Genomic DNA, 26,013 nt, shown 5'->3' on the forward strand with positions numbered 1-26,013 from the left:
CCTCCCCCTCCTCTTCCTCCTCCTCCTCCTCCTCCTCCTCCTCTTCTTCTTGGTCATTGTGGGCTTTAGTGGAGATGCTAATTAATGGAACTAGCTGGGTCAAGTTGATTGTTCAGAACTCATATTAGCCCACGGAGGGTGGACATGGAACTTGGCTGAACCTCATGGGTCCTTGGTACGGGTCACCTCACCATGTTGCTCTTATGTTCTTTCCTATTTTAGTCAAAAAATTCCCATTAAATGGAATGAAATGATGAAGGCATACATTAATATGGAGTGACTTCCCTGTGCATTTCGATTCCTTCAAGATGGTCAAATTAGACTACATGAACAACTAGAGTGGGATTAAAGATATACTTTTACCCAGTTGAGATGGTTTGATGGAATCAGGTCAGAGTCAACTTTGCTATTGGAAGATTCTTTTGTTTTTCTGTGCTGAGTCCATAACCCACCTAATATGACCTTGCAGTTTGTCAGTATTAGTGGCTCCTGTACTTTGGGAATCACTTGTCTAAAATATGAAGATGTTGTGCTCTACTCAGAAAATAGGGGAAAGTGAAGCAGAGGGATATTGAAATGAATTCAGATCTGTATTCTTCAGCCATTCAAGTAAAGGTATTGTCTGAATTATGAACCTTAAAGTCACTCATTATCTGCTCCCTTGAAGTCCCTTTTAGTTTGATTTGTGGGGGGAACTATGGGTAATTTTTATTAAAGCTTTTATCTAAGAAGATGTGGTTACCCCTGAATTTTAAACTGGACTACTTAGAATGTGGCCATACCTCCATACTCACTTGATCGTTGACACATGCCTGCTGGATGAAAGGTTCAAACACCTTAATGCTTTCAAGCACAAGTCAGAGATCACTGGGAATAGTGTCCCTCTCTTTGTTACCAAGAAGACATGATATTTGTGATTAACATAGGATAATTTTATATTTGGTTATGGTACAAAAAGTAGAACGTGCCTTTTTATCTCCCAGCTTAAAACAAATGATGAGATTTATCATGTTTTCATGTGATAAGGGATCTTCTTAATTCCCAGGCCTCTGTAGGAGCAATTGGTGGATGTAATTAAGACTCATCAATGTGAACAATAAATTAATCTGCATCAGGAGGTTCTGCTGATTATCTGATCACATAATTTTCTGGTACTTTGATTATGTTTTTCTGATGCCTTTAACACCATATGACTTCAATTCATATGATTCATATGAATTCATATGCAGATGATTCTATTAGCAATGGCTCCTCTGTACCTGGAGAGCTCAGCTTGACTAAAAAGTTTTCTCAGTCTCAAAATGGTGAACAAAAGTGCCTTCATCTTGCTCACAGGATTGTGGTTAAATATTAAGCATTAGTATTATACATGATAGCTGGAAATGGGTAGAAGATATTAAGTGTGGCTTTCCATGGCTGGAAAATCATCACAGCTGTTTTCTGTTCAGTGTCCTGGAGAACTTCAGAAAGTTTCTGGCAGACGTTATGCCTGCTGAACTGCTCACAGTTACGAAGAAAAGGTGGGCATGTTGTGGGAAGAAAAGTGTTTTTACATACTATAGCTTCTGCAGGCTCTGTCTTCAAGGAGCTACTGCTTCATTTTTAGCCTGGATGCATGGTAGCTGGATCCACCACTTTCTCAGTGGCATAATAGAGACCACTGTTTGCAGATATTGTCTGGCAGTGCCATGGTGCATTTCACTGGGTGAATAGGGAATTGTGGCCCAGGGTAGATCTCTCTCACAGAATTGGGGTGGCTTATTTAGATACACCCTGTAGTTATTGTACTCTGCCCTGGGCTAGATTTTAGAAAACAGATCTAGCTGGAAGTATGTCCTGGCTTTGGAAATAAGATTAGAGATGGTAAGGATGGTTATATCATCAAGAGCGTGGACCACATCTGTTTACCTTGTTAGTGTACACCTGGTACCTAGCACAGCACTGGTGCCTGGTGGTAGGCACTCATGTTGATGGTAATTACATATTGGAAAATATTGGGCAACTGATATTTTTGGCATTTCACACACACACACACATTGTATATATGTGTATGCATGTAAATATAAAACACACATACACATATATTTTTTAGCAACCACAACAAACTTGTGTGTGTGTGTGTGTGTGTGTGCCCGTGTGCTCATGTGCATGTGATGCTTGTGTATATTTTAAAGCTTCCTTTAAACATTGAATCCATTTTAGTTCTTGAAACTAAGAAAGAACCCAGAGTGTTATCTTGGTATCAATGCTGGGTTTCCTATAACAATTTCCCTGGTTGAACAAGATAATGACAGGCTCCTTTGGAAAGAGACGAAGATGGCGTTGACATCTGCACCTTCCCCTTTTGTATCTGGGTAAGAAGAGAGAGGCTGCAAAGATTTAGAAAAGAGAAGCCATGTGAAGAATAGTTTTCTTCCATATTTTAGGCCTGGAGGATTAGAACATACTGGGAAATAAGGTTCTTTCTCGTGGGAAATCACTAATGCTAGAAGCTTGAAATACCGTGAAAAGGACTCTTAGGTCTTTAGACAATTTGTTAGAGAGGAGAAGGGCCTTAGAATTGAGTGACAGCACAAAGCAAGCCAAGGTTACATTAACAAGTAGTTTCAATAGTGACATCCAAGTCAGAAAATCAGCTGACATCCTCTGAGAACCAACCCACTATGTGTCAGACTGTGGCAGACATAAATATTGTTTTTGAGTTATCTTAAATCTTTAGATACATACATTATACCCAATTTACAAATAAGGAAACTGAAATTTATAAGGTTTGTAATTAACCCAAAGCCATGTAAACAACTAGCATATCATGGGGCTTGGGTTTGGACCCAGGCACATTTGATTTTGAAAACCCAGAATCTTTTCATAGATTAAGCAGTTCCTTGCCCTTCTTACGGTTGTATTCTATAGTGAGCAGTTATCTTGAACAGTGCATAGTTTTACCATTTTTAAAGAAAGCCTTCATACTTTCCAGGGAAGGTAATATCGGAATGCGGACTTGTTGTTTCAAAGTTTGGCTAGTATGTTTGGGTGTGCATGAGTGTGGAAAGATTCAGGGGGTTCTTGGGCCAGAAGCATCCATGTCACTTGGGAGCTTGTTAGAAATGCAGAATCTCAGGCCCTACAGCAAGCCTGAATCATGGTCTGCATTTGTAACTATGTCCCCAGGTTATTTTGGGGAAAGTTAAAGATTGAGAAGCTTTGGTCTAAACTGCTTTGATTGCAAGATACCACCAGCGAACTTGTTGAGTGATTGATGTACAGTGCAAAAGCAGTAATACTAGATACTGACGATAAGTATTATTCAACTTTATTGAGTACTTATAGGCACCAAATCATGCAGTAGTTCTTTAACATATTTTTAAAATATTTTCAGTAACCCTGAGAAATGGGTATTTTTGTTTTTATTTTAGAGACAAGAAAACTGAACTAAAATGGTTAAGTAATTTGTCCCAAAGCAAATGGGTCTGATGCCAACCCAGGTGTGTCTAATTCCAGTCTCTTAACTATCACCTTGTGTGGTTGGCTATGTTTGAAGCAGGGAGCTGTTGGTAACCAAGGTGTACTGATGGGAAGATTTGAATTGTGGCACAAAGCATTGCCAGTTTTCGAATTGTGTTCTGTGATATAAAGTTTATTGACTAAAAGACAAAAATTAAGTTGTAAAGTTTATTGACTCCAAATGAAGAGACAAAAATGAAGCTATATCTTGTGAGTAATACCTGACATTGCTTATATTGAACTTTATGTAATTTGTTTTCTCAGAATACAATGAAACATTTAGATAAAAGAACTTCGGATTTTATTGTTCTGTGACTTCTGTTCTATCTTTATAACTGCCCTTTCTCCTTTTTACTGATAGTTATTAATAAAACACAATTCAGTGTTAAAAATATGGATAGGATACATTAATGCTGATAATCAATAATGCAATAAAAAATGGTCAGGGTAGCCTACCTGAAGAGTTAGAGGAACAATGGAAACATTGGTCATTGATGGGCATATTAATTTATGACATTTAATTTTATTTTTATTTCTTTGGTATGTTCTTTGTTTTGTCAAATACACACACACACACACACACACACACACTATTCATGAGGTGGATGGTCTAGGCAGACCAAGTTGGCAGTGTTTATTAGACTGTCGTTACCATGCTTTAAAATAGTGTTCTCTACTAATTTGTCCTTTGTTCCCTGGAACAATGAGCTGACTTTATACTGAGTATAATAGATTGTCAGCTTTAAAATTGACCTTTTGCACAGATCGGGGACGCTATTAAATTATTGTTTTGGTCTTTAACCCATAGACATTTGGGAGCTTAGGAAGCAAAAACTTTGCTGATTTTTATGTGTTTTTAGAATTTGGAGAAGAGAAAAGAGAAGAGCAGGAGGCAGAGATCTGAAAAAAGTTTTCTTGTTTGCCATTTCATAGTAAATGAATATTCTGATAGTCTCTTAAATTCCCTGGAAATGAATAAAAAATATAATAGATACACTTTAAGAAGATGCTGTAGAATATATTAAAGGAAATTGGGAAGGGTGGTGTTTATTCTGGAAACACAGCTTCATTTACATTCACTGGTCCTGTAGGATTTAACTACAGTAATACCAGTATATATTGTGGAGATGCAGTGTATGAAGCCATCTGTAACAACTAATTTTTTAAATAAGGTTTTTATTGTTTTGAATGAAACAAAAATTATATCCTAACTTTACACATGGCTCTGGAATTTTTTTTTCCTTCAAATTCACAGACCTTTCCATCTAGTGATTTGATGATAAATGTTTGATAGCTGGGGGTGGGGTTGGGGATAGAAGAGGAGGAGAAGCCCAGTTGTATGGTTTGCCAATTTCTGTGGTATAAATGTTCCCACTACAGCCAGTTTTAAGCTACCAGTTTGACTTGAATGAGCCTGGAGATGGGAGGGGTGCACAGAATTGTCTTTTCTTGGCCCTGCAAGCTGACTGAGCACCCTGCTGATTTTAGTACCAAGAGATTAAAAGGAGAGTGGGGTTGGAAAGAGAGGGTGGAGAGAAAGAAAACACTAAAGAATGTAGAAGTGCTGAGCAGCAGAACAAACAGGGAGGGGGGGATTTCTGTTAAAGGACTTTGAGAAAAGGTACCTACTCTCTAGCCTGAAACAGCTGAGATGAAAACAAATAAATAAATAAAAACTAAAAATGGGCCAAAATCACTAATATAAGAGATGATTAGCCTCTGAAGAATATCTGCCCAATGTGGTGATATTTGGAGCAGATCTGGGGAAAATCAGAATATGTCTATTTTCAAGTCCCAGCAGGTGGAAGTTTTGTGGGCTAAGAACAGGTAGAGAGACCTTATTTGGAACAGAGAGGTCCATGGCCCAAGTGGGTTCCTAGTGAAGCAGAGTTTTTTCCTAATTTGATGTTTTGTTTCCTAGATTATGCAATAACCTCCCTGTTTTCTTTTGTCTTTCTACAATTTTGGTTTATATTGTATCTTTACAAATTATTACAAATGTGAATACTAACCTTTATCTATATACTAGTTAACTTTAGAGAGTATCTATTGACTTCAAGATATAAAGAAATTAAAAGTAAGATATTTGTATTTTTGTTTTCTTTAATCTCTTGGTTATGCTACTTGTTTTTCATATTAGCAAGATTTATAACATTTTCCTTATATTCTGTAATAACGTAAACATTAGGATTCCAGTTCATTTTTAAATAAATTAGGTTGCCAAAACCAGAACAAAAAAACATATCAAACCAGGAAGCATCACAAAATGAAAGAAATCAAGAAGAACCACCTGGTTATTAAAAATCATACTGTAAGTGAGGTAAACTCATTTATTAGAAAGGAACTCTATCTTGAATAAGCCACCTAAAACAAAGCAATTATGGGCAAATGTAAACCAAAACTCTGCAGAGGTTGTAATTAATATGAAAGATAGAGGAAGTTTTCACTTTAAATTTTATTCCTCTGTGGTCTGAACTTTTTCAATAAACTTGTGTCACTTTCACAGTGAATTTTTAAGACATCCCAGGCTATATCTGCTTGTTCTAATGAGACACAGCTGCATCTTCATAGTAAACAGTGATTCTGTTTTGCTCCCAGATTTTTGCCACATGGAAACCCTCAGTAACTAGTGACTGAACGGACATCTACTCAGGATATTATATAATTATGATGTGTGTCTGACATATGCCCCAAGCTTTGGAGTGTGTATTTTTCTCTCTTGATTCTGATGTACCCTTTAAGGGAAGTGATTTTACTGCTATTTCACAGGTGACAAAACGGAAGTTCTGGGAAATTAAACTGCTGGCTCAATATCACATCATCCTATGTATTCTAGATTGATAGTGGTCTCTTCAATAGAATGTTATTTATGATAATCTGTTTACCGATTAGACTCCATATTGATGAATTAAAGACATACTTTTTAGGTATATTAAATGTTTTCTTATATAAAACATTAGAAGAGGATAACTTAGGATGTTTTATTTATTGTTGCTTTAAAATTAAAAACATTTTTTTTTTTTAATTTTAAAGGGCCCTGATGTGCTAAGCATGTGCTCTACCACTTAGCTACACTCCGGGCCCCTTTTCAAGATTTCAGACTTTAAATAAGAAAAAAGGGTTTGGAAAAATAACTTGGGTGGACTGGTTTGTTTTTGAGAAGTTGGATCGATGAATAGGGGTGCAGAGTTGACTTAATAGTCTTGGCAGAGCATCTGTGAACCAGTCTCTTTTTGTGTTTCTATTCTGAAAATTCACTTCTTTATTTAGTGAGAACAATAGACTGTTTGGGGATTGCTGAGGATGTATGAGGACTGCAGGATTCTAGAATTAAATATAATTGGAAGTGTTTGAGGTGGAAGTCAGATTTTAAGCATGATTTGCTGGAGGTACCATAAGTTACTTTCTTTAAACTCTCAAGTCTACCTGTGCAAAAGTGGTTGAAATGTGTAATTATGGATACAAATATTATTGTGTTTGCATGGTGTTTCTAATACTTATTTCTGGCCTAGCCAGAAATATTTTAGCTTAGATGCCAACTATGTAGGATGCATTGGCTCAGTTTCATTTCTGAGGTTTGACATTCAGGTTTTGAGAGCGAATAGGCGACTATAGTACAGCCGTATGCCCACTATAGCAGAGGTTCAAATCAGAATGTCCAGCTCCTTGAGGGTGGTCACTGTGCTGCCCCTCATATTTTCTGCACAATGTAAGGAATGTAGTAGACGCCCATTGAATACCTGTACAGTTTTCTTCTGTTACACATATTTCCATTTGAAAAAAAAAACTTTATAATATTGACAAATCTCATAATTGGTCATATTATTTATTTCAGAGATATTAGTCAAAGTTTGGATAGCTGGAGAGCCTACTATTTCAATAACTTTTCTAAGTGCGTTGAAAACTCGTAACAATGTGGCGAATTAAAAGTTAGCAAAAAAAAAAAAAATGAGAAGGGTGTGATGGCACATATGCAGAGAACATGGGAGGCTGAGGCAAGAGAATTCCAAGTTTGAGACTCGCCTGGGCAATTTAGCGAGATCTTGTTTCAAAATAAAATAAAATACTCAGAGAAGTTGTACAGGATAGTGTCGAATGCCTGTTTATATTAGTGTAGTTTGTTTGTCTTGAAATTTGAGCTAAGAACCTTGTTTTGTAGAACATTCTATATTCTCTGGAACATACTGGGAAATATTGAAATTTTTATTTTAATGTTAGCGCTTTTAGATGGGTGTATCTGGGACTTTTGTGTAAATGTGTGTGTGTGCACGCTGTGTGCATGTGTGGGTGCGTGCGTGCGCGCACTTGTGTGTGTGTTAATTTGATGTAGAATTAAAATCCTCTGAAGTATGTTTATAGGACAGAAGTCTTGACATTTTACAATCCATGCAGGGGAGATAATCTCCAGACCTCCCTCTAAACATTAGTTCTTATTTTTCTTTATATCTGTGCTACCAGTCTAAAACGTTATGTTTCCTTTCTTGAACTCTGAGAGTATTCTAAAAGAGGAAAATAGACAAAAGATTGGCAGCCAGATTGAAGAGGCTGAAGCAAATTCTCAACAGCTTATAACCAAGTTATTACATTTCCTGAATGACAGATCATCCGTTGTGCTTTCCTTCAGGTTTAGATTTTGAATTTTTTTGTAGCCTTCAGTATAGACAAATGAAAGATGTTTTGAGGAAGAGTTCAGATATATATATTTCAAATTTTGTTCTTCCTATGCTAAATACTCAACCTCTGATCCAGGGGCACTTCTTGTGTTTGGAGCCTCTTACTCATTCCCAGGCAGTGTTACTCAGCAATATGCCTGTAAAAAGCATTTGCTATATTTGTTGTTCTGCTTAGAATAGTTGACAGAGTCTCTCTCGGCCATTCTGTCTGGATATTTTGTTGTGGCCCTGGGCTCTGTTTGCCCAGCCTCTCACTTTGTATCCGAGGGGTGGGTCTTTGTGGGAGAGGATCAGTGTTGCCTTGGCTGCCTGCCTGAGGGAGCTTGTTCAGCCTCTCTTGCCCCCTCCTCCCCTTCTGAAGGAGTGAGCTTATCCAAGAATTGTGCTTGTCCCTGAAGTTCTCCATCTGCCTCAGCTATGCTCTCAGAATCCTGCTTCTGACCGGGTGAAGTTTAAATCCTACTCACTCCTGTTCAGGTAAGAAAACTGACTGAAAACAGCATTGCAAATACAAGTTGATATTTACCTAGGGGAGCAGTTTTGGTAAGTTTATGGGTTTTTATAACTTGGTCAGTTTTGTTTTTGTGGTTCCTGAAAGTAATAAGCAGGTGTAGGTACAAAGAGACAACGGTACAAAATATTTCTCTTTTCAATTACTTGGACCACCCACACTTTGATGGAAATTGTTCTATTGATGGTTGATTTTTTTTTTCCCCTTTTGGATTTTCTAAGAGAGAAATCCACTACAACTGCCAAAAAAGCATATAAGACACTATAATTTTGTGGTAATATTGGCATTAATTAGATATAGATTTATTTTAATGACTCTTATTTTAAAAATTTCCCAAACCTAATTGTAACTCAAATAGATTTTTCAGTGAGGTACTTATATAGATATGATGCTTGGCTGAGAGTAGTTTTTGTGTGTCAATTATTTAGCACTTTTTGTGTTTTAAAAAGTTAACCATGTGTGGAGGCAGGGGGCATATGGGAAATCTCTGTACCTCGTGCATAATTTTGCTGTGCATATAAAATTGCTCTTAAACATAAGGTCTATTAAAAAATCAAACCATCTCTTCATAATGCATTCTGTCACCATTTTTTATAACGAAATAAAGAATAGATAATATTAAATATTTTTCTGTCATGCATGAATTTTCACAAAAAACTGATTAGTTTTTTTCATAATTACTAATGAAAATATGGTACCAGCTTCAATATTTTATTTTAATTGTTCCCCCTTTTTTTTGGTTCAACTATATTAGGATAGGCAAAATGATTTTTTAAAAAAATTCCCTTTCCTAAATGAGACATGAGAGTGAAAATATATTTTGTATTTTTTTTTTCTTGGAAATGTATTTATTATTTGTCTTGGAGAGTTAATTCTCATTATGTAAAATTCCTTCCTAAAATAATAGAGTAGAAATTAATAACTTAGAAAGTTGGTTATGTTTGATAATCATGTTTCTAAAAACTGTTTTTCAGATTAAATTGCACATATTCACAAAGACGTTATGCCGAACTGTGAAACTTGCAGTTCATTCAAAATTAGTGGCTTCAAATACTGTGAGAAAAATATTTCATATTTGCATACTTTGTTTTTTTTTTAACTAGGAATATCTTAGTATCCATAAAAACATATGTCATAATGAAAGAAAAGTTAACACCTTTAGTTTTGTGTGAATCATGACTAGCCTCGGCTATTTGAGCATAAAAAAGTCTTCATTGTAATGACTGGTGTAAATAAACCACGATCACTGAAATAAACTTATTTTAGAAAGATTTATACATTAATAAAATGCAACATTCTGTGGCTATTTTTAAGAGTGACTAATGAACTTTCACAGCTGTCTCTTATAGCTGAAATGGGGACAGTGGCCTGAGAACTCCTTTGATAATTACCTGTTGGACATAACATTTTATACTCTTTTTATATTCAAATGCAGTTACATGCAAAGTAATCCATTCTTCACAGATAGAGGCAGATGTGTTGCAACATAGGAAACCTTCCAAAAGTTTGAAAACAGGATCAACTATGTTTTGTATTTATAGATTTTTCCAGTGACTTCAGGCTAAGGTCTCTGACACAAGTGGAGATTGGGACTGGACAAGCAATTGTCAGGGAAGGTCCTTTCAGGAGACAAAGTGGACAGGCTTAACATTGCTTACCTCTTTACCTGTACCTGTCCCCTCTGTCTGAAGACAAAGTTGCTATAGAGAAGACTTACGATTGAGATTTGGTCTAAAGACTGGCAGATTGCACGACCAATTCTCACACTTAAATGTGCATGGGAGTCTTTCATGCTTTTGTTACCTGTGTAACTAACAGATGTGAGTGAGGTCTGGGATGTTGTATTTCTAACAGGCTCTCAGGTGCTGCCAAAACTACTGATTCTGGGACCATACTTTAACTATTGGGAACCGCCCTGTTGAATACCAAATAGTGGCTCACACTGTTATTTTTTTTTTTTTTATTTATTTTAATTTTTTTTTATTGTTGGTTGTTCAAAACATTACATAGTTCTTGATATATCATATTTCACACTTTGATTCAAGTGGGTTATGAACTCCCATTTTTACCCCATATACAGATTGCAGAATCACATCAGTTACACATCCATTGATTTACATATTGCCATACTAGTGTCTGTTGTGTTCTGCTGCCTTTCCTATCCTCTACTATCCCCCCTCCCCTCCCCTCCCCTCCCCTCTCCTCTCTCTGCCCCCTCTACTGACATTCATTTGTCCCCCTTGTATTATTTTTCCCTTTCCCCTCACTTCCTCTTGTATGTAATTTTGTATAACCCTGAGGGTCTCCTTCCATTTCCATGCAATTTCCCTTCTCTCTCCCTTTCCCTCCCACCTCTCATCCCAGTTTAATGTTAATCTTCTTCTCATGCTCTTCGTCCCTACTCTGTTCTTAGTTACTCTCCTTATATCAAAGAAGACATTTGGCATTTGTTTTTTAGGGATTGGCTAGCTTCACTTAGCATAATCTGCTCTAATGCCATCCATTTCCCTGCAAATTCTATGATTTTGCCATTTTTTAATGCAGAGTAATACTCCATTGTGTATAAATGCCACATTTTTTTTATCCATTCGTCTATTGAAGGGCATCTAGGTTGGTTCCACAGTCTTGCATCGATGTTCATAGCAGCACAATTCACACTGTTATTTTTAAAACATTGGACTTTGTCTAGTCCATACAAGGAAATCAGTATGAATCACTGGCCGGGATTTTGATGGATGTGAATTGAGATGATGTCAACACTGGCCCCTTTGTGTGTGATATACCTGATGAGGTACGACCTGCTGCTTTCTCTGGAAGGAATGCCACTTCTGATGAGCTTCCTTCGCCCTCTATACCAGGACTTGTTATTGTTGGCACCCTCCCTCTGGCTCCTCAGCACAAGCCTCCTTTGACATCCTGATGGCCTCCAAGGGCTCATGCACTTCCCCCATCTCCCTTCACATCCCACCCATCAGGAACCTCTTATGTATATCAGATTTTATTTGTGTTCTGCACTTGAGTCTTTATGGCTTCTTCTGCCCGACCTGTCTTGCAGATGCCCCACTTCATCTCGCTGCAAATTTAAATATAGAAACTTTACCTGTAGGGAGCTACTTCTGTCTTCCCACTTAACATACCATTTTCCAATGTAATCAACTGGTTTTGGACAGTTACGTTTTATACAAACTCTCTGAGTCTCAGCTTGTTGGATTTGGGCCTTGAGTTGTCAACTTAAATATCCTGCCAAGCCCCTCGATAGCTGTGAACTATGGAAGAGAAGACAGTGGACAGTGCGGGGGATGTGTGATGTGACACTCCAGATTCTTCAGTAATTCTTTTCTCATATTTTCTTCCCCGGCATTGTGTATGAAAATTTCAAACATGTGGTAATTTGAGAGAGTTTTACAGTGAACAATAGCATATTCACCACCTAAATTCCAACATTAACACTTAAATTTCCTTTATCGCCTACCTGCCCTTCTCTTTTATTCATCTCTACCACTTTACTTTTGATGCACTTAAAAATAAACTGCACACAAATTAGTTGCATGCCTGTACTACCAGCTCTGCCCAAGGGAGAGACAGGAATCTGCAAGTTCAAGGCCAGCCTGGGCAACTTAGCAAGACCCTGTCTCGAAATCAAAAATGAAAAGGGTTGGGGTGTAGCTCAATGGTAGAGTGTTCCTGGGTTCAATCCCTGGTACCACAAAATAAATAAGTAAATAAGTAAAAAATAAATAACAAACTGGCATCAGATTACATTCAGCATACTTTTTATTAACTAAAGTTCAGTCTTTGTTGACAGTTTTTACCATGACCTTTACCTACAGCGAAATGCACACAATCCTTATTTGTACATAAGTGTAACTTCTCAAATGGATGTATCATGTAAATCAGCCCCCAGCAAGGTTAAGAATATTACTTGTGAAAGTGCCCTCCTGCCCTTTCCCAACCCTTAGGTTCTTGTCTGAATATCTGCAAAGCAGGATTTATTTATCACAGTGATTTGTGATCAGTGTATTTGTTTAGAATTGGTGCTTTGAGTGAAGGAAAAAGAAGGGGTTGTTGGATTTGATCTGTTCATGCTTCTACAACATACATGTGTTATTTTTTATGTTCAAAAAAATTGATGCCCTAATCAATTTCATTCATGCAAGTTGCTTTCATACTCAGGAATACATGTGTGTACAATATTCTAACAAATTAATATTTAGTTTTGACTAATTTATAGTTTTCTTAGCTCTTGACAAAATTAAAATTTTAACAACAGTAGCTTAGAATATCTGGTTTTGACTTGGTACAGGTAGTTGCCAGTGACTCTATTGGCTCTTGTAATATTGTAAAAGATGTCCAATAAGATAATATAGAGAGAGATGCAGAGACCTGGAGGAAACCATGTTCTCTTAGGAAGTTCTTTCAACCAACATACTTTGTTTTTCTGAATATAGAGAAAAAGCACTTAGGCAGCTGTCCTTTTCCTGTGAAGAGTGTAATAAAGGATGTAATACCTCTTAATTTAACCTGAAACATAAATTGGTTCACAATGCTTTTGAAAAACAGAGCTCTTTTCCTTTGAGGAGGTATTGGAGAATGAATTGATCACATTACATTTTTATGTATATGTGAATGGTGAACCCACCATCTGCATAAATAATATGTACCAATTTTTAAAAAGTTACAAAGAAAGCTCTGTTCCTGTGGCAATCCTCCCCACTTCCTCCTGCCCAGTACTAAAGATTGAATTCAGGGTTGCTTTACCACAGAGCTTCAGCCCAGCCACCATTTTTTTTTCCTTTCTAGTTTTTTTTTTTTTTTTTGAGAGAGAGATTATCGCTATAAGTTGCCCAGGTTGACTTCTAACTTGTGATCTTTCTGCCGCAGCATCTGGATTTTCTGGGATTACAGGTGTGCATCCACCATGCCAGGGTTCCTGTGGCAATTTTAATTGATGACATTCCACGTTTGTGGGCAGTGGTTTCTATCAGCTTTGACTTCAAGCACTTCATAGATAATTTGTTGCACCCTGAGGTGGAAACACAGAACTGTGTAAAACCTCGAGTATCCAGACAGCAGCGTGCTGAAAGTGCCAGTTTCTCAAACGACATGTAGTTAGATGCTAAAAATGCCCCACAATTTCTTTGATTCCAAAAAAGCAGTTTTTGAATATCTGCCACGAAACTAGCATAGCAGAAAGGGTAGAATCAAAATAAATGTTATACTACCACATATAGTTGTCCAGGGACCATAAAGTGCTCAAATTAAGTTCTGTAGAAGTGCCATAAAACTCCCTATTTCCTGGGTTACTTCTTTTTGTGAGTCACTTTAATGGAATAGGAGTCTCATCTGAAAACCCGCACAGCTCCTTCAACTGTTACTGACACAGACGTATTTTCATTTCTTACTGAGTACTAATTTATAAGCATTGCTGAATACAGCAATATTTAGTGAGAAAACCCATGACAGAGACAGAAATTACATGGTAGGTGCTCAATCATTGACAATCTTCCTTGGAATACTACCTGTAAATGTATAGGGATTTTCAAAGGTAAAACATTTCCTACAAAATTTATATATATTTTTTTCATTTAGAAATACAAGGAAACATACCTTCAGTTTAGAAAAGCGGTGTGTGGTCCTTAGAACCAAAGGGAACAAATATTCAACTATTACCTATTTAAAAATTCCTTTAAAATCAGAGGCTGACATTTTGTTAGAGGTAATATTGCAGTTAACTACCTGTGGGCCACATGCACAAAAAAAGAATCGCTACATGCATATTTTCTCTATCCTTGTTTTCCAAGCCACCTAATTTATTGTTGCTTTTCCCTAAGAAAAAAGGACAGAACAATTTTTACCAATAGTTGCTGAAGTCAGTGATGACAAAAATAACTCAGAGCACTATGCTTTAAGAAAAATAATTCTGGGTGATAAATCTAATCTTTTACTGGATTACAATATTAGTGAGACTCCTGATTATTTAAGTACTTCATCTGGTGATATCATTAGAGGCATATATTTGCATTCATTTATACAGTCATGTATTTTGTTACATGAAGTAGAGAATTATGGGAAATGGTGACTGTTTCCCTTTTCACTGGATTTCAAGCCCCAATGTAATAGAAGGACAGCAATTTTCTGTCCTATCATGTGAAGTGCTTGCTTTGGTTATAAATGAATCATGTAACCAAGAGCTGCTATTTATGATTTGATCGTGTTTTCAGCCTCAACTGAAAATTTAAGATTCCAGGACAGAAGTTACCACAACAATTCTCCGTTGAATGGAGTATATTACCCCCTTTTCTATATACTTCATACCTGTCTTTGGAAGTTCAGTATAAAAACTAACCTACTAAAGCTTTCTAGATGGCTCTAAGTCAAATTCCTGTAGATTGCTCCAGTTATGTACTATATTGATTTATATACATTTGGGTCTCATTCTAAAGTGTAGCTGAAGACTATTAATTACTCTCTAATTATTTTATATATCACTCTTCTTGTGTCTTCTCAATGTGTAAGAGAACTGTTGAACATTTCCTTCACATTTCCTAAACTTTACTTACTTAGTGTGCTTTGGAAAGCCTTCATTCAATAAGGACTATTGACTGATAGCCTTAATATGCCACTTGTCTCAGCAAATGTGATAAGCCTCATTTTCTAATTCTTCTATCAACTTGCCTTAAGAAAAGGATTAAAAGAGAATTATGTGAAGACAAAAAAATCTGGAGTTTGCTCTTTCTTTTTGTCTTCATCTTTAAAAGTTATTTCCATGTGTCTGGCCATATTTCAGTAATAGTCTTAACATTTAGCACTTTAATAATTCCTTTCATCTGCAAAGAGCCAAATGTTTTTCTAAAGTAATTGTACTTTCCAGAATGATTCTATAAAGCAGATTGGCCTCACTGATGATCTAGAGTCTGAGAAAAATCTAACACTTAAAGTTCAGCTTGCAGATGATTTGGAAACAGATAATGGGCCACACTTCGCCTGCAGTGCATCCTGGCCAGGAATATGGGACCTCTGTCAACAGCTGAGCTCTTGGCTTCAGCAAGCTTTGATGTGGTTAATGGTCTGGGGTGGGGTAATTTCATTGATTTATCTATTTTTTGTCCCCTAGTACAGATGAATCACATGGTTGAACCTACCCAATAAAGAAAATTAAAAGTAACAGAGAATGTTGGGGTCCTACTTTTTTCCTCCTATGCAATGTTATTAATTGCCAACTTTATGCAAACAGATCTGCCTCATCTCCTAACAAACTGGAAGGTCTGGCAAAATTTATAATAGTGATATCCAATTAGAGGGAGCACAATAGTCTCTTCATCTGTAAACTTCCTAATCATTAAGCTATCTCTTCCCTCTGTGGCTCCCTGACTGTTCTTTTAATCTCTTCAAATCCTAACTCTTTTGCCCTGAGGAATTTTTGCTTCATTTGTGATTTATGATTTTCTTCCTTGTTTTTTCCCAGATTTTAATGTGAATGTGATTTCTTTTTTTTTGTTCTCTCAATGATTTATTTCCCTAAAGAGTCCCTTATCTTTGTCTTTGTCATCTGACAATAGAAAACAAGGTACATTTTGAACTAGTGACTCAGTCATTTGTCAACAGAAAATAGTATAATATTCACTTTTGCTGATAGGAGAGTGGCAAAGTTAATGTCAGAAATACAGAAACCACTAAATAACCTCCAAATTAAGATAAACTTATCTATACACAAAGATATTATGGAACAACTTGTCCATTTCTGAGAACCATTAAATTCTCTCTTGACATTTTTGCTGTTATTAGTCCTGAGTGCTTTGTTAGTGAAATGAATTAACTAGAATTCTTTGTATTTAATTCTTGGGGTGGCCATTCTATATCCAGGGCATTGGTCCAGAAGACCAAGGTATACAATGCTAATGCTTTCTCCAGACCAGTAGCATCAGCATAGCCTATGAACTTGCAAGAAATGCAAATTATCGCATCCCACCCCAGACCTACTGTATCAGAAGCCCTGAGGATAAGGGACCAGAAAGCCAAGTTCTAACAAGCTCCCCAGGAAATTCCAATTAGGAACCCTTGATGTATTGTATTCTCATGTGAAGAGACTGAAGAGAAGAACTCCCTCTTCTAGGTCTCATGCTCAGATCAATTAAGCATTCACTCGCCCCAAGGCTCCTGGGATGTCACATCACATAAACCATGTTATCCAGATCTTTTCAATTCCAATAAACACTTCTCTCGAAGAGTCTTAATTTCAACAAACTATCCAAAATCACCTCATTTCACCTTGAAATGAGTAATCTGTGGCTTGGCATCAGGAAGAAATAGCCTTTCTTGGTTAAATAGTTTCACTTATAGGGACCAAAACCCAAGCTGTGCCAAACTAAATACCAGTTTATTCCCATCTCAGACAGACCCATGTCCCTAAAATGATGATAACTTAAACAAGTGTTAATGTATCAACTCACTGAAACCTTAAAATGAATCAACAGCTTATTCCACATGAAAGAAAGAACTCTGCTTCCTTTCCCCAACTGAAGCAAAGTAAATGTCATGTCTACTACATTAGCCTATATTTATAGCAAATCGGATTATCCTTAACACTAACTCCTAATATGGTGAAAAATCCACTAGGCCACTTAAAAATGTAAATGTTATTGAACTGTAATTTATATGCAGTATGTATCCATATCAGTGTTCACTGTGCCTTTCAGGAACACATGTGCATGCTGTTGTCATTACTGCTACAATCACAGTGATGAACCTTTCCGACACCCCAGAAAGCTCGTTCCAGACCCTTTGCCATCCACCCCTCCCAATCTGTTGGCTCTGGGCAATCACTAGTCTGCTTTCTGTTACTATAGATTTTTTTTTTCTTTTTCTGGGATTTCACACAAATCTTTTTGCCTGGCTTTCTTCCTTCAGCATATGTTTTTGAGTTTCCTCTGTGCTATCATGTGTTTCAGTATTTTTTTTAAATAAACCTGATGAGTAATATTCACTTGTATGCATATACTATAAAGTGTATATTTCCAATTTCAGACTATAAAGAGTAAGGTTCCTATGAACATTTGTGTATTTGCCTTTATGTGGATGTATTTTTATTTCTGTTGGGTAAACATATGAGATTGAAATAACTGGATCATATGGTATGTGCATGTTCAGATACATAAGAAACTGCCAAATGGGATTACAGAATGGTTGAACCATTTTGCATTCCCTCCAGCAATCACTGAGTGCATCCTCTGGGCCACTGGTATATGTTGTGATGTCAGACAAATAGCAAGAATCTTAATTTTATGCATATATAATGCAAATATATTTATAGCATGCATACTTGTAAGTATATAGCCACATGTATACATATACATATATGGATATATATACCTATATATATCTACACTTAGAGAAGAAGACAAATGTGGATATATTTCAATATAGCATATGAGGAAGCACTGATTTTTCTAGTAAAACATAATAAACCCCTAAATTAATCTAAACAACGTGTTTTTTCTTTGTCTTTGTTTACTTTAATCTTTTTCTGGCTATTACTAATAGTCAAGTAGCAAACTTCAAAGAAAAAGAATAGAAACTGTGTTATGAGGAAATTGTTATTAAATTTTCCCCCGGCAGAGAAAAGATAACACTCTATCTTTTGGGTCTGTGACCTCTGTTATCACACCATGAAAAGTTTAAGAGGGCAACAGGTATAAACAGATTAAACTGAGGTAGAAGGATCATATGGGGAGCACAGAAATGGATTGGTGCGCAGAGATGGAAGAGGGGTTTTCAAGGCATGGTCAGCACCCAGAAATCAAATATTGAATCCAATGAAGTTCCTGGAACCAGTAGATGTAGCCTCATGGAGACAGCAAGGCTGGGCTTTCTATGTATGACAATGTGACACCAAGCAGAATGTGAAACCTCCAATAGAAGTAAAAGCAGCATGCTGTAGGAGAAGAGAGTGACTAATTTTATCCCTGGGGTGGGGAGTGGAAAATTGGAAGAAAGCTTCTAGAAAAAGCAGCTGGCGGGGGACAGGAGAGCAGAGTAATAAAAACATCTATCTGTATGAAATGCTGGTATTGTTGAACAGTGCTTCTGGGGATTGGGAACAGAATATATGGCTAGATGGTTTGTTTTACAGATTTTTATCCTAAAGGTATAATGACTGGTTTACCTGCTGCTGCTAATTTATGTCATATAGCAAGCAAAGTCCCTGGGACCGGACTGAGCCAGGGGCAAGGTGCTGGTATAAATTTCAGTGACTCATCTCTTGAGTTTAAAAATAGCAGAAGGCTGGGGTCAAAGTAGTAGTCATGGGAGGAAGTCTTTTTGACACATGTTCTCCTTGAAAGCAAACTTAGCACCAGTATACATAATTCATTTTCTCAAGCCGGAGTGGGGACTGTGGTGCAGAGGGATAAGGGTGGGAAGTGGGAAGTGAGCTTGCATCACATCATGAAGGACATTATATTATAAGCAGAGAGACTGTGATTTTGTACTACAGGGCTTTGGGCGTACCCTTGGTCATTATCAAAGGTATTCTAGTGGGGTATGTGGACGGGCTCAGAGGCTCTTAACAAATTAACTTTCTAGATTTCAGCTTTTATGTGTAATTGAGAATGTATCTGCCCTTTCTTTTACAGAAGGAAGGTGTTTCTTGCGTCTCTCCAAAATCTTAATATAGTTAATTGCCCTATGGCATAAAAAGCTTATAACAAAATTGCATATATATTTGGATCATCAGTTGATAATAATTAAAAATAATTTTGATGTTGTATCACGGTCTATGGACATGAAACTTAAAAGAGGCACAGAGGTTAGGAGTCAGTGATATTTAGCTACCAACTAGATGTAGGGGAATAAGTAGAATAAATTCAGGAATGCCTCCAGTGTTTCTGACTTGGTCACTAGATGGAGATGGAGCCTTTTACCAAGGTGAGGGTCAAAAGTATGATTGTGGTAGGCAGAATAATGAGCTCCTTAAAGATTCCAAATCTTAATCCCTAGAATTTGTAAGAGTTATCCAACATGGAAAAAAGGACCTTGGAAATGTGATTTTTGACAAATGACCTTGAGATGGAGAGTTTATCCTGAATCATTTGGGTGGAATTTTTCTGGATTGGAGTATCCCTTATCATATTTCTTTAATAAAGAAGTGGCTAAAGAAGCATAACTGATTGTTGTCAAGTTGAGAAAGAGAAAGCACGCACAAGAGAGCGAGGGTGAGCTGGGATGTCAAAAGGAACAGCAGGAGGGATCCAAAGCATGAAAGAGCCTTGGGAAATTGACTCACCACTGCTGGCTTTGAAGATGATGGAAGGGGGCCATGAACCAAGGAACATGAGTGGCCTCTAGAAGCCGACACTATCAAGGAGACAGATGACTCCCTAGAGCCTCCAGAAAGGAAGGAAATCCTCCTGACACCTTGAGTTTAGCCTAGTGAGACCCGAGTTGGACTTCTGACCTGTAGTATTGTAGGAGAACGAATTCATGTTGTTTTTAGCCATTAGTTTGTGGATTTTGTACAGTAGCACTAGAAAACTAACATAGAAGGTGGGTTTGTCCAGATTTTTTTTCTCTTAAAGTGCTTTAAATTAAACCCAGAGCCTTGTGCATGCATTTTAGCAACACATTCTCTACCACTGGGCTACATCCCCACTGCCAGATTTGCCTAGCTTTTTCAAACAGAAGAGAGACAAATTTGGTGGGATACTTGATATTGTTAGATGTGCTAAAGGTTGGTGTTCTAGCCTTCTTGGGGATGTTAGTCTCTGAGTACATGCTTGCTTTATTGGAAGACAGAATGCTGTTATGAAGGAGCATTCTATTTTAGGCTTACTTGTTTTCAATTCTTTATACTTTATTCTCATCCTCAAAACCTGAGATTGGAATAGATGATCTCAGGTTCCCTTCAGCTTGAAACTTCTGAAAATATTTGCCGTAGATAAAATAAAACATTCTACTACCTAATTCAGTCACTTCTCTAATGAGTAAAATAAGGAGAAATATGTGGAAGGATTATTGGTAAACATTCACTGTAAAACACAAGCATGTGGTATGTTTCAAGTACCTCCTTTAGAAATGTAGCATCCTTAATATTAGCCATAAATCAACATGTGCCCAGGAATTTCCATCTTGAAACATTTCACTCTGCATTGAATTAAGTGGAATAGAAGGTTCTGAAGAGAAGCCGGTATTTTCCAACAATCTTGTGTCCTTAAATATTCATCATCATCATCATAAAAAAAAAAAACTTCCTCTGTCTTGGTATCACTATGGGTATTAAATAGAATGATCTGTACAGTTGTCAAAGCCTTTCTTCATAAGCACTAGCAACTCTTTGTTCAGAGATGTAAGTCTCACAGGTAGACTCAGCCCTTTGATGGAGAATTTTTCCATTATGAAGCTGATGCTACTGTTTGAGTCCCGCACATTGGGCATTTGTTAGGTAATGATTGTGTGTGATTGCTGCACAGAAGAATGCACACTGAAGTCAGTTCTGTAGGACTACTTCTTGCCCAATTTAGCATAAATAAGGTTCCAACTGAAAATCTCCTTCTGCACAGGGGGAAAAGTATAATTTATAAAGTGCTGCTATCTTTAACACAAAGGTGGGCACTCTTGCTAATCTGAGGGGTAGAGTGCAATCAGAGCTGACACATGGACCATGCAGGTCATTTCAGAGTTGTCATCTCATTTCCTGGTGGGGAGGACGGGTTCATGCCATTTCTCACCTATTTGAGCACTCCTGGTACAAATTCTGGAGATAAAAGTTTACATGTCTCCTAAGAATTATCTCATTAAAAGAGAGTTTGGAATGTGATTTCCTGTGGATCAGCTGTTGCTGTAATACCCTGGAAAAATTTTTTTCTAACAAAATTAAGCACTTGGACACTAATTGATCAAATGCCCTTGAATTTGTTATGCAGATATGGTCTTGCCAAATGCTATGGTGAGACTTGTGGAGATAATAAGTGTGAGTTAGGCACTTGCACTGCAGGGCCCATATGTTGTCTGATTGTCTTGCTGGGAAAGTTCTTTGAAAATTATGACCTTGATCATGCTTTAAATAGCTGACCAGAGTGTTGCAGAGAGTTGCTGTTTGTGAATGGCCATCAAATGTCTTTGGCCGCACCTATCATGTGCAGCTCTCTTGCACTAACATTCTGCACCATACATTAGTCTTTTCAAGAGATGCTGGTGCTAATCCAATTAATTTCTGCAAACAGACTGCAGATGTCATGGGATGTCTGCCATTAGAGACTTGGGGTGCCAACCATCATTTTCCCTTTGCCCTGTTAAGCACCAGTCAAGGCGTATCTTATAGTAAGTCTTGAGAATGCCGGACAATCAAAGAAGTGGTTCCTGGAGGACTATTTGGTTGAGTGATTTTCCCCTAAACCGCCTGAGTCTCTCTGTCTTATCATTTTGAGCTGCTGTAACCAAATACTGCATACCTGAACACTTGATAGCCTAAACCACACACACGTGCTTCTCACAGTTCCAGAGGCTCATGGTGCCTTGCTGAACCTGGTGAGGGTTCTCTTCCTGGTGTGTTGAGAGCCATCTTCCTGTTTTGTCCTCACCTGGCACTGGGGTGATAGGTGAGAATGATGAAGTAAGAAGTGTGTGTTCATCTCCCTCTCCTTATTTCCATCATAATGCTCCACCCTCTTGAGCTAATCTAGCCCTCATTATCTCCCAAAAGTCCAGCCTGCAAATACTGTCACACTGGGGATTGGGAAGTTGACATATATGTTGAGGGGACCCAAATATTCAATTGTAGCAGTATTACTAGGATAACAAAATGTGAAAAATAATAACAATTCTATAAGAGTTTCTTAGAATAATACTAACAACGTAGTATTCCCCAAAGTTTGCACATTCATCTTCCCTGATTGCTTCCCTCCCCCCTTCCTTCCTTTTCCTCTTCTCCCATCCCCTCTCTTCCCTTCCCTTTCTAAAGGAATTAGATCAGTATTAGGGGGATTTGAGAATTAATTTCAGATCTGGTTCTAACTCTTAAAATGATTTTAAGGAAAGGAAGAGTAGAATAAGAACAAGATTTTAAGAAGGGTGACAAAACAGTAGTGGGGGTGTTTTTGTCTTTTTTCTTCTTTATTTATAGCATCTTATTTATACCCCATAGAAAATGTTCAAAAACTAAATTTTATATAAATGACTTGATCATGAGAGTAGGGTTTTTTTTTCCACTTTTTTATTTGTTCTTTGTAGATACACATGACACCAGGCTATATTTTGACATATTATACATATATGGAGTATAACCTATTCTAATTAGGATCCCATTCTTGTGGTTATACATGATATGGCATTTCACAGGTCACGTATTCATTTATGAATATAGGAAAGTTATGTTTGATTCATTCATCATTATTATAGCAATAAAAATCTCCTTGTTGAAGGGTTGGTTATTGTTTGTCTTTAAAAAGTCCTTCATCTCTGGGCTTTGTGCACCTAGCTAGCTGCCAGCTCTTGCTTTACCCACTTGAAGTGTATAATGGGTTCAGAGTTCTTTTTCATCCTTAGGAAATCAATCTCCTGCATCTGGGACTCTGATATTAAAACAAACTTTTAAAGTTGGTTGGGCTGGAAGCCACCCATTATACTAGAACAAAGTGCCTAAGGAAGACATATTATTTCCTTTGGACTGTAAGTGAAGGTTGGTAAGAATTTGCCCAGTCATCCCTAGGTCGACCCAAGTCTCAAAAACCTGGGCATCCATGGGTTGTTGAAGAAGATACATGTGTGATATTTATTGGGTGCAGAGCTGGGCAGGTTGCTGGTTTCTAAAGTGACTAGAGCTCCTAATGGAAGTAGAGATGGAAATTCTTCCTTGTAACCATGGGTAAAAGAGAAGTATGATCTCCTAGATGCTTAAAATTAAGTATTAGAGCAGTATTAAAAGGACTATCAAGCTAAAGAGGTCTATTCAGAATGATGGTCTGGTTTAATTTATTATTATTTTTAACTTCTCTTGTTTGTAATTGCAATTAGAAAGTGCTGTGCAGTGTTGTAAGTGGTTCTTTAATGGTTTTTGGAAATAACTTCTATAGATGTTAAAAGTAGGCAAATTGAATTAGAGAAAATGGAAAACATTTTCTTATTTATGTGTGCTATTCAAGAGCATTTTCATTTCAAATTGGATGTTCTGATACATAAGGGTAAATCTTAGGTTGAACTACATGAAATTACTATTTTTCTTAGTCAAAACAATTGAATACTAACAATTTTGTAGCTTTTTGTCATTTATATGGCTATACCCTTGATCATGCTAATTAGAGACTAATGGATTTATCCATGAAGCTATTTAAAAAACAAGTCTGTAGTAAATACATTTGTAAACTGAAGAATCTGCTTCTACACGCACTGTCTTCCTTCTTAACATTTTTGAAAATTCAGATTTTCCATTATTGAGTTCCTTTTAAGAAAATTAAAATTAATTAAAAAAAAATCTAAAGTTCTGAATGTATCAGAATATGGGAAGTTTCAAAGAAGCAATGGAGTTGAAGGCAGAAGGCATTCTATTCTAGAGGACATTGACTCTTAAGACCCAGCATCCTCTGTACAATCTTTGGTCAAAGATGGTCTTACTGTTATTGTGGTGATGGAAAGAAATGGATAAGGGATCAATACCCTCTATGTTCTTTTGTGTCCTCTTGCATTTGAGTAGATTGCTTTATTTGGCTCAGATTGAGCTGAAGGTATACATGTTTTCTTCATCTTAGAAAGCATTTCCTTCGTATGTAGGGGGAAAGTTCTCACCATGGTAGACTCCATGTCCTGATGTCATTGAAAGTGCTATATTTGGGAAGCCATCTAAGGTTTCTTTATTCCTAAAAATGAATCAGTTCAATAACATTGTTGTGATCATGGGTTTCATGTTGTGTTTTGAAGTTTAAATTTGTATCACAAAAATTTGAGGGTCCTGATTCAGCATCCTGCCTCAGAAACAAAGCAAAACACCCTGAATTTTTTTATGATTAGAAGGCAGTATTTTTATGCAACTCATTGACCTTTAAAGAAATAGAACATTAGCACTATCCACCAATTTATAAGCTGTGTCAGGTGATTTTTATCTATCTTTTGTCACACATACACACACACACACAATTCTAAGCCCTGTCTTTGTTAGTAAAAACAGTACCTTGACAGTTGCACCTGTTAATTTATGTAATGTTTGCCCTACTTCAAAACATTCTTTTTCCTACAAACAGATCACACCTGGGTGAAACTTGCCAACCACGAATACTTGACTTCTTTGCCAACAAACTCCTTGGGATGGAATCCCCTATGAAATAACAAGTGCTGAATAGAAACCTAGTGTTTGAGTGTCAACATTTCTCAAAACAATTTATTTTGGTATTTATACTGAAATATAACAAAGGTATATTATTCAGTCTTGTTCTTAGAATCACCTTTGACTCCTGTCTCTCTCCTACACTCATACATGGTATGTTGGCAAATCCTGTCTGCTGTGCCTTCAGAACGTACCCATCATCTCTGTTGCTGCCACACTGGATTGTGCCATTTTCTCCTTCACCTGAAATAAGGTCTCTTTTCTTCCTGTCATCTATCTGTACTCAGCACCTCAACTAACCGGCTTAACGTAAGTCAGACCCTGTACCTACCTCCCTGCCCAGAACCCTTCTTTTACTTCCAGTGAAAGCCAAACCCTTTTCTCTGTTGTCCTACCCTATTCTCTTTGAAGGTCTGACCTCAGCTGGGGCTCACTCTGCTTCCTTCCTGTCACACTGGTCTCCTTCCTGTCTTTGGAACCCACAGGCACACTGTCCTCTCTGGGTCTCTGCCTTGCTGATTTCCTCTCCCAGGAATGTCTGTTCTTCCTGCACCTGTTAGCATGGCTAATCCCTCACCTTCTTAGGTCTTTGCTTAATTTTAAACCCCACCTTCTTATAACCCCCTTGGCCCTGTCCTCTATTTAAATTTTTTTCCCATAGCAGTCATCACCTTTCAAATTACTATATAATTTAATTATTTATGGTGTTTGACTTTCATTCTTTTTCCTCAGTCTCTAGAAGGTAGGCATGATGGTGCAGGCAGTTTTGTTTTGTTGACGGGGTTGTCCCAAGCTCCCAGCATGTAACTGCTACACAGTAGGATTTCGATAAATATTTATTGAATAAATTAAATGTTTATGCAGGGTGATGGAAAGACCTTTATTTACTCTTGACCATAATCGGATTGAACAAACCCTTAAAAATCAGATTGAACAAATCTTAAAGCCATTTTTAAGATATTGATTCCAAGCTTCACATTTTACATATCTGCTCATAGAATCAAAAGAGTGTTTCTTCC

General features: G+C 37.1%; 1 protein-coding gene across 5 annotated transcripts in view; it reads left to right on the top strand.

The window, feature by feature from the left end:
• Nucleotides 1-26,013, top strand: part of LOC125619047 (1-phosphatidylinositol 4,5-bisphosphate phosphodiesterase beta-4-like) — a 288,730-nt gene that overhangs the window by 87,544 nt on the left and 175,173 nt on the right. Inside the window, exon 1 of one of the 5 annotated variants that reach the window (XM_048811302.1) lies at nucleotides 6,502-8,651. The exons of the other annotated variants lie outside the window; for them this stretch is intronic. The gene's annotated coding sequence lies outside the window, so the exon portion shown is untranslated. Of the gene's footprint in view, nucleotides 1-6,501; nucleotides 8,652-26,013 lie in introns of those variants that run through there. 5 annotated transcript variants of the gene reach the window in all.

The sequence above is a fragment of the Marmota marmota genome, unplaced genomic scaffold (assembly GCF_001458135.2).
Source record: "Marmota marmota marmota unplaced genomic scaffold, marMar, whole genome shotgun sequence".
Taxonomy (NCBI): Eukaryota; Metazoa; Chordata; class Mammalia; order Rodentia; family Sciuridae; genus Marmota; species Marmota marmota.